This window comes from Mesocricetus auratus, unplaced genomic scaffold (assembly GCF_017639785.1).
Source record: "Mesocricetus auratus isolate SY011 unplaced genomic scaffold, BCM_Maur_2.0 Super-Scaffold_100004, whole genome shotgun sequence".
In the NCBI taxonomy this organism is placed as follows: Eukaryota; Metazoa; Chordata; class Mammalia; order Rodentia; family Cricetidae; genus Mesocricetus; species Mesocricetus auratus.
The window spans coordinates 26,436,676-26,450,766 of NW_024429189.1; positions in this window are offsets into that span (position 1 = coordinate 26,436,676).

Sequence of the window (14,091 nt, forward strand, 5' to 3'; positions counted from 1 at the left end):
AGGTTCTGTCCACATTGTCCACATTCACTTTCTTGAATGTGGAAGTCCAATACAATCTGTAGAAGAGATAAGTTTTTTTCTACTGAGTGTTCCTTCACCGAAGATTATTGATTTATTGATATTTTTGTGCATATATATATATATATATATAACTCGGTTCTCCATTCTCTTCCACTAACCTGTTATTTGCCCATTTTTCTTCAACATTATACAGTCTTGGGTACAGTAGTTCTATAGGAAGCTTTGGAGTTTAGTAGTATCAACTACTGGGACTGCATTTCCTTCTATACTATGCCACTAACTCTGTAACCTTTGCCTTTTGATATAAAATGTAGAAAAGTTTGTCAATATCCATTAAATAACTATCTGGAACTTTGTGATTACACTGAATCTACATGTTGACTTTGACTTAAATGACTTTGAGTCTTCTTATCTGTGAACATCTTCCTATTTATTTAGAGATCTGATTTTTTTCCCCACCAGAGTCTGTGGTTTTCTTTTTCTTTTTTTTTAATTTCGGTTTTTCGAGACAGGGTTTCTCTGTATTGTGTTGGAGCCTGTCCTGGAACTCGCTCGGTGAGTCTGTGGTTTTCTAATGTGGGTGTGGAACATGCTTTGCTATAGTAATTCATTTTGGAGAGTATTAATATAAATATTGGTGTGTTTTAATTTCAGGTTCTTCCAATTGTTCATCACTGATACATAAGAAAGTAATTTATTTTTGTATATTGTTAGCCTTTTATTCTGAAACCTTGTATCATTGATTATTAGTTCCGAGAGTTTTTTATTCTTTGCAGTTTATTCATACATAGGGTGTCATATCATCTGCAAAGACAATTTCATTTTGCATTTCAATTTTTATAGTTTTTGTTTCCGTTTCTTATTTCATGATCCAAGATATTAAATGTGATGTTGAGTGGAAATCATGACAGGGACTCTTGCTCTTGGTCATCGAGGGATAATGTAGTTTTCAGTTAAGTTGGATGTGAGCTGTGGATATTTTATAGATACTATTTCTCATGTTAAGGATGTTTTCCTCTATTTCTAGATTTTAAGAGATTTCACTAAGAATCTATTAGATTTTGTGAAATATTTCTTCTCTACTTGATATATTTACATGATTCTTTTCAGCCTGCTTATGTAATAGATCATATCAGCTGGTTTTGAAATGTTCCATCAGTAATTTGTAAGTATTAGGATTGTCATGTATAACTTTTATGCATTGTTGAATTGGTAGTTTTTGAGGGTTTTGGTAATTACGTTATTGAGAGACACATTGGTTCATAATTTTATTTTTTCCATATTGTTTTGTTTAATTTTGATATTAAGTTATTGTTAACCTCACAAAATAACTTAGTTTTGTCATCATGAGACAGGATCTCAGTCTGGCCTGGAATCAACTATCTATTTCAGGCTGGTCTTAAATTAGCTGAAATAATCCCACCGCAGCCTTTGAAGTATAGGGTAAGTTAAGAAATATTCTCTTTTGGCTCCAATTTTCTTAAGAGGTTATGGGGGAAGTGGCATTATTCTCATATGTTTGATAGATTAGCCAGTGACACTACTTACTAAATAGGTAAAGGCAGACTCTGGCAGCATTTTAGCCCTTCTGACAGGAGTAAGATGGTATCTCAGAGTTGTTTTGATTTGAATTTCCATGATTGCTAAGGATGTTGAGCATTTTCTAATGTGTCTTTCAGCCATTTTAAATTTCTCTGTTGAGAATTCTCTATTTAGTTCTGTACCCCACTTTTTAATTGGATCCTTTGGTGTTTTGGAGACTTGCTTTGTAAATTTTGGAGATCAGCCCTCTATCAGATGTGGGGTTAGTGAATATCTTTTCCCAGTCTGTGGGGTGTCTTTTTGTCTTGCTGACTGTGTCCTTTTCTTACAGAAGCTTCTCAGTTTCAGGAGGTCCCATTTATTAATTGTGGATCTCAGTGTCTGTGCTACTGGTGCTATGTTCAGGAAGCTGTCTCCTGTACCTCCCACTTTCTCTTCTAAGAGGTTCAGTGAGGCTGGATTGATGTTGAGGTCTTTGATCCATTTGGACTTAAGCTTTGTGCATGGCAATAGATATGGATCTATCTACAGTCTTCTACATGCCAGCATCCAGTTATGCCAGCATCATTTGTTGAAGATGTTTTCTTTTTTCCATTGTGTAATTTTAGATTCTTTGTCAAAAATCATGTCTTCATAGGTGCGTGGGTTAATATCAGGGTGTTCAATTCGATTCCATTGGTCTACCTGTCTATTTTTGTGCCAATACCAAGCTGTTTTTAGGACTATAATTCTATAATAGAGCTTGAAGTCAGGGATGGTGATGCCTCCGGATGTTCCCTTTTCGTACAGGCTTGTTTTGATTATCCTGGGTCTTTTGTTTTTCCATATAATGTTGAGAATTGTTCTTTCAAGGTCTGTGAAGAATTGTGCTGGAATTTTAATGGGGATTGCATTCAATCTGCAGCTTGTTTTTGGCAAGATTGCCATTTTTACTACATTGATCCTCCTACCTATCCAAGAGCATGGGAGATCTTTCCATTTTCTGGTATCTTCTTTTTGAATTTCTTTCTTTAAAAACTCAAAGTTCTTGTGATACAAGTATTTCACCTGTTTGGTTAGCATTACCCAAAGGTATTTTATGCTGTTTGTGGCAATTGTAGAGGGTGATGTTTCTCTGATTTCTTTCTCAACCCTTTTATCATCTGTATATAGTAGGGCTACTGATTGTTTTTAGTTGATCTTGTATCCTGCCACTTTGCTGAAGGTGTTTATCAGCTGTAGGAATTCCTTGGTAGAGTTTTTTGGGTCACTTATGTAAACTGTCATATCATCTGCAAATAGTGAAAGTTTGACTTTTTTTCCAATTTATATCCCCTTGGTCTCCTTTTGTTGTCTTATTGCTCTAGCTAGAATTTCAAGTACAATATTGAAGAGGTATGGAGAGAGGGGACAGCCTTATCTTGTTTCCCATTTTAGAGGAATCATGTTGAGTTTCTCTCCATTTATTTTGATGTTGGCTGTTGGTTTGTTGTATATTGCTTTTATTATGTTTAGGTATGTTCCTGTTATCCATTATCTCTAGAAGACCTTTATCATGAAGGGGTGTTGCATTTTGCTGAAGGCTTTTTCAGCATCTAGTGAGATGATCATGTGATTTTTTTCTCAGCTTGTTTATGTGATGGATTACATTAGTGGATTTTCGTATGTTGAACCATCCCGGCATCTCTGGGATGACGCCTACTTGATCATGGTGGATGATTTTTCTCATTAGTTCTTGGATTGTATTTGCCAGCATTTTATTGAGAATTTTTTTAAATCTATGTTCATGAGGGATATTAGTCTGAAGTTCCCTTTCTTAGTTGTGCCTTTGTGTGACTTGGGTATCAAGGTTATTGAAGCCTCATCAAAAGAATTTGGCAATGGCACTTCAGCTTCTACTGTGTGGAATACTTTGAGGAGAATTGGTATTAGTTGTTCTTTGAATTTCTACTAAAATTCTGCACTGAGGCCAACTGACCCTCGGCTTTTTTGGTTGGGAGACTTTTGATGACTGCTTCTATTTCATTAGGGGTTATGGGTCTGTTTAAATTCTTAACTGCTCTTGATTTAATTTTGGTAAGTGATATCCAACCAGAAAATTGTTCATTTCCTTTATATTTTCAAATTTTGAGCAGTACAGGTTTTCAAAGTATGACCTGATGATTCTCTGAATTTCCTCAATGTCCATTGTGATGTCCCCCTTTTCATTTCTGATTTTGTTAATTTGCATGTTCACATTCTGCTGTTTGATAAGTCTGGATAATATTTTGTCTATCTTGTTGATTTTCTCAAAGAACCCAACTCTTCGTTACATTGATTCTTTGTATTGTTTTCCTAGTTTCTACTTTATTGATTTCAGCCCTCAATTCGATTATTTCCTGGTGTCTACTCCTCTGGGGTGAGTTTGCTTCTTTTTCTTCTAGAGCTTTCAGTTGTGCTGTTAATTCTCTAGTGTGACTATTCTCCAGTTTCTTCATGTGGGCACTTAGTGCTATGAACTTTCCTCTTAGCACTACTTTCAAAGTGTCCATATGTTTGGGTATGTTGTGTCTTCATTCTCACTGAATTCTAGGAAGTCTTTAATTTCTTTTTTTTATTTCTTCTTTGACCCAGTAATGGTGCAATTACATATTGTTCAATTTCCTTGAGTTTGTAGGATTTCTGCAATTTGTGTTGTTGTTGAATTCTAACTTTAAAGAATGTTGGTTTGATAAGATACATGGAGTTATTCCAAATTTTTTGTACCTGTTGAGGTTTGCTGTGTTGCCAAGTGTGTGGTCAATTTTTGAGAAGGTTCTATGTGGTGCTGTGAAGAAGGTATATTCTTTTTTGTTTGGATGGAATGTTCTATAGTTGTCTGTTAAACTCAATTGTGTCATAACTTCTAATAGTTACTTTATTTCTTTGTTAAATTTCTGTCTGATGGACCTGTCTAGTGGTAAGAGTGGGGTGTTGAAGTCTGATGGTTTATGTGTGATTTGAATATTAGTAATGTTTCCTTTACAACCATGGATGCCTTTTATTTGGGGCATAGATGTTAAGAATTAAGACTTTATCTTGGTGGATTTCTCCTGTGATGAGTATGAAATGACCTCCTTCATTTCTTTTGATTGATTTTAGTCTGAAGTCTAATTTTCTAGGTATTAAGATTGCTACCCCTGCTTGTTTCTTGGGTCCATTTGACTGGAAAATATTTTCCCAACCCTTAACTCTGAGGTAATATCTGTCTTTGAATCTGAGGTGTGTTTCTTGTATGCAGCATAAGGATGGATTCTATATTTGAATCCAGTTTGTTTTCCTGTGTCTTTTTATGGGCAAGTTAAGACCATTAATATTGAGGGATATTAATGACCATTGATTGCTCATTCTTGTTTGTTTTGGAGTTGTTGTTGGTCATGGAATTGTGTGTGGATTTCCTCCCTTTTTTTCCTTTTGGCTGTTGGTAAAGTGAGATTATCTATTGTCTGTTTTTCTAGTTATTAACTTTCTTGGGTTGGAGTTTTTCTTCCAGAACTTTCTGTAGGACTGGATTAGTGGATATATATATATATATATATATATATATATATATATACATACATATATATATATATATATATTGTTTAAATCTGGTTTTGTTATGGAATATCCTGTTTTCTCCATCTATATTGATTGAAAGCTTTGCTGGGTATAGTAGTCTGGGCTGGCATCCATGGTGTCTTAGTGTTGGTAGAATATCTATCCAGGACCTTCTGGCTTTCAGAGTTTCCTTGGAGAACTCATGTGTAATTCTGATAGGTTTTCCTTCATATGTTACTTGACCTTTTCCTTTGCTGCTCTTAATAGTCTTTCTTTATTCTGTGTGCTTAGAGTTTTGGTTATTATGAAGTGAGTGACCTTATTTTTGTGGTCCACTCTATTTGGTGTTGTGTAGGTTTCTTGTACTTTCATTGGCATATCTTTCTTTAGGTTGGGAAAGTTTTCTTCTATGATTTTGTTGAATATGTTTTCTGCCCCTTTGAAGTGGGTTTCTTCACCTTCTTCCAAACTTATTATTCTTTGTTTGGTCTTTTCACAGTGTCTCATGTTTCCTGGATATTTTGTGTCAGGGATATGTTGGACTTGAGACTTTCTTTGGTCGATGAATCTATTTCTCCTAGTGTGTCTTCAACACCTGAGATTATCTCTTCCATCTCTTGTATTCTGTTGGGTATACTTGCATCTGTAGTACCTCACCATTTACCCAGCTTTTCTATTTTCAGAATTCTCTTAGACTGTATTTTTCTTATTGTCTCTATTTCAGTTTTCAACCTTTGCACTGTTTGAATTGTTTCTTGCGATTTTTGCTTGGTCTTTTCCTCCACTTCTTGAATTTTTTGTTTTTTTTTTCTTCCATTTCCTTAAGGGATTTTCTCATTCCCTTTTTGAAGTCCTCTATCATTGTCATGAAGTTATTTTTAAGGTCTTTCTCTTTGCTTCACCTGCATTGGGATGTTAACGTCTTGCTGGTATATTGTGTCTAGTCTCTGGTGGTGTCATATTGATTTTTCTGTTGCTGAGTGTGTTTTTATATTGTTTCCTTCTTATCCCTTCTTCCACTGTATGCAGGAGTCTCTTCCTCTTCTGTTGGGTACAGGACAAAGTTTCCCTTCCGGTGGGTGCGAGCAGGTCCTATACTCTGGTAGTTCTCCTCTTCCTGTGGATGGATGAGGTCCTAGTACTGTGGCCTTGGCAGTCTCAGGGTGGGCTGGACCCTGCCAAGAGGGGATTTGCAGTGTGTAGTCCCTATGCCTTATGTGATTTTGCACAGGGCAACAGTAAGCGGGCTGGAAACAGGCCCAGGCTTACCTAGTCCCATGGGCAGAGAAATGGACTAGCATCAGTCTCTGGGTGCTGTGGATCAGTCTCTGGGTGCGGTGGATCCCTCTGTGATGGGAGCCACAGTTGGCCTTCCCCTTTAAGACTGATGTTTAGCCTCTTTCCCACAAGCTGCTTGGGGTGGCTTGAACAAGAATGATATGGAAGCAAAGATGTAAGGGGAAGAAGTTTGAAAGTTGTACTAGAGCAGGTTAGACAACAATCCCAAACAAGCCTGAAATTTACAATGCCTGAATTATAACAAATATGCACTTATGGTGTTTAACACTATCTAAAAGACTCATTTTTCTGTCAGGTAGGTGGCCCAGGCCCATAAATGACTTCCATGTTTACTGGAATTTTTGTTAACATTTCTTAGTGAATATGTAAGAGAATATGGTCAGGGCAGTCTATTTAAACACCAACAGAATTCAATAGTTGCCAAGCAAATACAATTCAAACTCGCTTACAGTCCTGCAAAATTGTTATTCAGTACGAGTGACACCTTGGAAATCATTTCTGACATGTTTTGAGGCTTTTCATCACTTTAAGTATCCCATCTATGGCTGCAGTATTTAACAAGATCCTGAGGACACAGAAGGGTCTTTATACTCCTGTTTTAGCTGCTGAACTGGCCACTCTTCTAGAACAACCTATTTCTTTCTTTGATTCCCAGGCCCGAAGGTCATAAATACTTGCTAGAATGAAAAATATAGAGGTAGGTACAATGGCACAATCTGTAATGGCAGCACAGCATTAGAGGTTAAAACAATAGTGGTGTTAGTTTGAGGTCAGTCTTGGCTGCATAGTGACACTGTATCTCTGAAACCAAACTACTAGCTATAGGAATCCCTCAGTGGTAAGAACATCTGTTGTACAAGCACGAGGACCCGAGTTCAGTCTCCACAGCCATGTAGAAAGCAAGGGCACCTGTAACAGCTTAATCCATAGAAGGGTAGAGACAGTGTTGAGAGTGATAGACCAGAATGTCAGGCATCATACCCTGGTCTCTGCACATATTTGCATTGCTGCACAAGTACACAGACACATACATACACACATACTCACACACTCACCCAACATGCACACAAGAAAAAACAAAAAGAGAAAACATGAAATCAAGTATCTTAGAAAATTATTTTTATTCCTGTTAGAGAATGTAGGTGGATATCATGAGACAGATTGCTACACAGAGAAAATTAGAACTAATATTGCAAATGGAATCTTGAAGTCTTGATTTGTCAAATGCATTGTCCTCCATAGAGTTAAGCCTGATCAGCACACAGGAATCTTTGCCTCCTCATCAATATTTAGTTCATGGTAGGAGGAGGTGGTTCCAGTCTCTAAATGGGGTACTCAGAGTAACATGAAAAACAAAGAAAATGAACAAATCCATTTGGTGAATCATCTTTTGTAAGATAATGGGGAAAAAAGTGCTTAAAGCTGTACTGTATAGAAATTGCTAAAGGGGAGAAAGGAAAAAAGCTTACTATATGCATTAGGCAAATTCAATTTGCACATAAATTAGAAACTAGTAGCAGCAACTTGAGGAGTGGTAAGAAAAGCCACCGTATCAGCAGGTTTACAATTTAGTCAGTTGGGTATCTTGACTGAGTTATAAATAATGAAACCTCAATCTGTTCTTTAAATATATTTTATGAAGAGTTTGGAATGTTCAGAGCTCATGTCATGAATTCAGAAATAAAGTCTAATTAGCTAAAGGGAAATGCACTAGAATAAAAGCATCCTGACTTCATAAACATTTCTTTTATGGTTGATTAAAGTGGGTCATGCTCACACTGAGAAAATATTACTAATTTCTAGTTTCAGGTTAAAGTTTCATCGTGGACTGCATATGATATTTGAAGAAAAGCTTTCTTTTATGTTTTTGTTCGACATGATGGATAGTTTTCTAGTCTTTATTTGCCAGAAGTACAAATAACTCATAAACAAATTTCAAAACAAATTCATTCCTTCTTTCATATTATTCATGAAAGAAATCCTGTATAAGTGATATTTAAAAGCCACCAATGTTTATGAATGTAATAGATCTTTCCTGTAGTAATCTGTTAAAACATACCCACATATGCACAGTCAAACCTGTAATGTTTACAATTCTAAAAACAGTGGGATGGACCTTTGAATCACAGAGAGTGTCAAGGCTTGCAATGATTCTAAAGAAGCTGTAAGCAGCACGACTCATGCTTGATTTCCTAGAGGTGTGTCTTTCATTGAAAAAATATGGCTGAAAAAATGCTGGAAGAAAATTGTCCTAGAGATATTGTCTGGAAAGTTTATATATAGTATGTATTGTTAGTTGTTCACCATAAATCTGTCACCTCCTCCACTGGGATATACTGCTCATTTACATTTTCCAGCCTGCCTTGTAGTTGGGTGTGGACATGTGACTTCATTTTAGCCAATGGAATGTGAGTGATAGCTCCTTCCTAAAAGTTCCCGTATCTGCTTACTGGGTACAGATGATAATTAGACTCCTGTACATTGGAGAGGCACAAGATAGAAGACTATTCCATCTGGAAAAGATGGAGTCTCAGTCAGCTGCCACAGGAAGAGCAAGTCTCTGTAAACAAAAACTAGTTCTGCCGTGGCTGCTGAGAAACCACTGAGAAATCTTTTTCCATCGACACGTGGACACAGGTACACACCCACCCACCCACACACACACACACACACACACACACACACACACACACACACACACAAAACACATACACACAGGTTTATGTTTTACAGACTTACTTATAATACTAACTCTGTAGGCTTCTTTTCTTACTGCTGAGGAAAAAAGAAAGGAATTTCAGCCTTGGTCAATTAAAGGCTGAAAGTCAGAGTCTGAGGAACTTTCACAGTGTGGCTTAGGGATGACGTCTATATTTCTCAGGCACCAGTTTCCTAACTTCCAGATTTTGAAAACTCAGGTTCTCCTATGACAATGGAAGCATACCTATTTTAAACAGTTTTCCTTCTATGGAGCAGTCTTGCCTTTTTTCATTTGTATGCGAAGTTTTTGTTTGCCCATGTTTCTCCTTGCTGTCGCTGTTATGCTAATGGCATGCTATTGCTGTCTGGAATGCATTCAGCTGCACACACCACTGACTTCACTTTTGTGCAGAGAAGCAAAAACCTGAGACTTTAGCAATGATTACAATCTTCTGCTCAGTGAAGAAAGGCACAGATTTAGATACATACACACAAAAAATAAATAAATAAGGATGGTGATAATCTTATTAGCCTTGATTTTCCCATCTCTCTTGAATCTTTGTGTTGCACAATGAAAATTCTGGCAGGTGGTGGCCAAATTTTCATTTGTTGTTGATTTACTACTGACTTCCAGAAAATAAAAGGGGGAAGCTGCTGACATGGAAACAGACCAGAAGCAGCAGTTTCAAAATATGAGTGAGCTATTTGCCAAAATGGAAATTGGACCTGTGTTTAAGAGTGGTTATTAAACAATTAAAATGCATGATCATATGACAAATTGTGTAGGGGTATGTATATTACTTATTGCTTATTGTTTTATGCTTTTAAACAACTCTCAAAGTAAATTTCATACCTTTGAAGGATGCTTAGATTTCTATGTATTTCGACACTTATCCCTGGAAGCATCAGAAGACAATAATTTTTATATAAATCATATAGATCCTAAGTTTTAACCTTCTGTTTAAGTAAGTGAAAGGGTGTAAAAGTGGGTATAGGCTGTGAAACTAGAGGGGAAGCCAGGAGAGGAAGCAAGAGGTCTTGAGGAAGAGGGGTGGGGTGGGCACAATGAAGGACACAAGTGACATGAAAGCCGGAATGTACAAGAGAGATGGCTAGGGGAAGGGAGGGAACGAGAAAGAAAACAAAAACTTTTTTGTTTTTAAACTACCACAATCAAACCAAAGAGTTGTATGCTAATTCAGAAATAAAAACAAATAAAGAAAAGAAACCTTTGAAGAGGACTGAAAAGGTTGCCCAAATACAATGAACTGATGTAGGTTTGAAACAGACACCCTCACCACATCTGTGTCCACATATAAGCCCCTTACAAGTCAGAAGTGAGAGCTGATTGGTCAGATTGGTCAGGGCCCTGCAAGAGCCTTAGAGTGGATGGAAGGAGAGAGGTCGCTTGGGAGCCATGGCTGGCTGTGAAGGTGTGCAGGAAGAAAAGCATTTCTTTTGGTGATAGAAGGGCAGCTTCCCCTAAATGCCCTCATAAAAATCTTATTTCCCTTTTGACTTTCCTGTTGTCCCTGCATTGCAATTAGCTAAACTGCCCCATACCTCGCCTTTTCATTTTTGGACTAATAAATGACCACTTGCTTTCTCTATGAAAGAAAGCCATTCTGCACCTAGTTCTCAAAAGGTGAACTGTTTTTTGGTCAAGGAAGGGAGCTAACTCTCGGATAATTGAGACATGGTAAGGATTGAATGGTACACATTTTGGCTCCTTGGTACCAGATATTTAGTATTTAAACTTCTGGATAGAATAGAGATATTAGAATAGAGAAAAAGCAAGATGTGATTGAGTAACAGTTGTCTAAAAAAAGATTTTTTAGGCAGTTTTTCCAAGGTGATTTGGAATCCTTAAGCTGTAAAAGTAACTCTCGGATTTCACAAGGCAGCTTCATATGAGTTATTTACCTCAAATTAGAGATTTCTCAAAGTTCTTTGTAGATTGGACAGGTGCAGGTTGAGACGAGTGGTATTTAGCAGTTTGATGCTAGAGCACATTTTCAAGGCTAAAAATGATGGCAATGTGTATACATGATGCTTCTTTGGTGTAGTGCTGTCCAGCTGAGCTTTCCGCATTGAGGAAAACTTCCTTCACAGTCTTCAATATGGAAGCTGCTAACTATATATTAGCTTGAAATGTACACAGTGTGGCTTTATTGAATGGGTAATTGGTAGCCTATTCTGGATAGTGCCACATTAGAGTGATTACTCATGCTATGTTGTCACTGTCTTTTGGCAATTTATACCCATGGAAGACTGATGTACAGGGCCCTAGCTTCTGGGAGAATACACAGGAGCCATGTTTTCTTGCAGCTGGCAGTACTTTTCATATTTCCACTTGGCTTGAGTTTTCTTAATAATTCTAAAGTAGAAAAATGTTCTTTGTTTAAATATGGCCATTTAAGAAAATTGTTGCTACCATTTCCTTTCTGGTTTAAATATTCAAACCTATCATTCATTTCTTTTCAGGGAGAAATTTGTTTTCAAATTTCTATCCAATGATGGGGAGTCATGCCTCAGAGGCTCGACAAGTTTCACATGAGAGCATGTTGACATATTTATTGGCTACCATTGGGTGTAATAAAATGGACAAAATGAACAAAGGCTAAAGAAGTACTGGCAGCATGTAGTCCTATTATTTTGTAATATAAAAGAAACCCGTCTTATTACAGATCAAAAAGCATTTTGCAAATTCTCCAAACAAACATAAATAAGAGAAGACACATAAAACTACATAACACCATGAAATACTGTTCAGCCACTGTGGGAAGCATTATGGTCCAGCTTTATGTCATTATGTTGAACAGATCTGATGCACAAAAAAGTCAAAAGTTACAAGAAGCCCTCATCTGCCTTCGTGGGAAAGTCCTTCATTCCCACAATGACAGCCTGTCTGATCAGGAAGCTATCACACGCACAGGCCCATGATGTACCACAGACAGCAAAAGCCATATGTGAGAAATGTGTCAGTCTGAGAGCCCCAAGGAAATTCTTATCTCAAAGGAGATTCATGCTTCAATCACTATTGACACTGTGAGGGCAACAAAGGGTGAGAACCTAAGTTCTTTGGAATGGAGTAACCTAATTACAGGCACAGGCTTATATTCATTGAAGAACCAAAAATAACACAGGTGCATGCATGTGAGCACACATACACTCTAAGAGCCAGGAGACAAAAGACAGGCTGTTCTAAGAAATATATTTTTAGAATTCTCTGTTTTTTTCTTTTTAAAATTGATAAATTTGTTTCATGGCATTTTCACACATGCACACCATGCAATAGATTTCCCTTAAGTGACCATCTAATGTTATAATGAAAGGACTATAAATTTGCCACATGGCAATTTCATACATGTATACTGTGCATTAGATTTCTTCTGAGTAACCATCTAATGTTATTATAATGAAAGGACTATAAATTTGTCCAATGGCAATTTCATAGATGTGTACAGTGCATCTCTCAAGTGATCATCCAATGTTATAATGAAAGGCATAACCATTCTTCAAAGTCGTGGGGGATGTTGTGGAAGAAGAGATGAGAGAGCATGGGAACCTGAAGAGGAGGAGGAGGTCTAACTTCTAGACACGATATAACTATTGTACTCATGAACTCATAGTGGCTGTGGATACTTGCCAAAGCCCCAAATGTGATCAAGCAAGGCAAAATCCCAGCATGGATGGGGAAGAATATCCTTCCTCTAACTGAGGAGCTGTTTTCATTGATAACTGCTGGGGAAGGGAGCATCATTTTCCCTTTAGGGATGTGGCAATTGATGGTTGCTTTTAATCCAGAACATGACCCCTACACTTGTGTACATATGGGTAACACCAGTGGGACTTAGTGGGTAATAAATAAACAAAAAAAGAAAATACGTAGAAAAATCATAAAGTTGGAATGGGGGTATGTTGAAGAGATCTGGGGGGACTTGGAGTAGGAGGGGAAAGAGAATATTTTTCATTGCATACATGTTTGAAATTTTTAAATAAGTGAATTTTTTTGGAACAGGGCTTCTCATTGACCCTAGAGTAGTGGTTCTCAACCTGTGGATCAAGACCTCTTTGTGGGTCAAATGACCCTTTCATGGGGTCACCTAAGACCATCAGAAAATACGGATATTTATATAACAATTCATTAGCAGTAGCACAATTACAGTTATGAGTTAGTACCGAAAATTATTTTATGGTTGGGGTAAGCACAACATGAGGAACTATATAAAGGGTGGCAGTATTAGGAAGGTTGGGAACCACTGACTGAGAGCATGTTGTCTGGCTTGTCAGCAAGCTCCAAGGACCCTCCAGGCTCTGCCTCTCCAGGACTAGTACTGCATGCTACGCACTATTTTTCACACAGGAGCAAGAGTCTAAACTCAGGTCCTTGTACTTGTGCAGCATTTTCATTATATAGTTTTCCTTTCAAAAACATGTGAGTGAGCATCACTCTGGTTTCATTGAGGTTTTGTCAAGAAGAACTGTAGAAAAATGAAGAGGATCAGTTACATCATGAAATGTTCTTATTTATGCTATGAAGTGCAGAGGACAAGACTAGAAAGCTCTTTTCTGGCTTATCGCTATTGTTTTATTGTGACAAAAGATGTACAGCATACAACTTGTCATTTAATGCTTTTGGTTGAATAGCTCATTATGGTAAATAAATTCGCACTGTCGTGTAGTAGGTCTCTGTAATATTTTCATCCTGCAAAATTGAAACTCTTGACCCATTAAGTACTACCCTTGATGGGGATGTCTTCTGTACATATGTTTCTCTTATTGGTGGATGAATACAGCACTGTGACCAATGAGGCAGGATGATAGCTGGGACTAAGAGACAAGGAGGATTCTGGGAAGTATAGGCAGAGTCAGTCACCATGTAGTACTTGAGAGGAATAACAGGTCTGGACTCTTTCTCTGGTATGATAAGGCCACTTGGAAATACTTAGATTAATAGAGATGGGTTAATAATTACCACAGAGCTAGCCA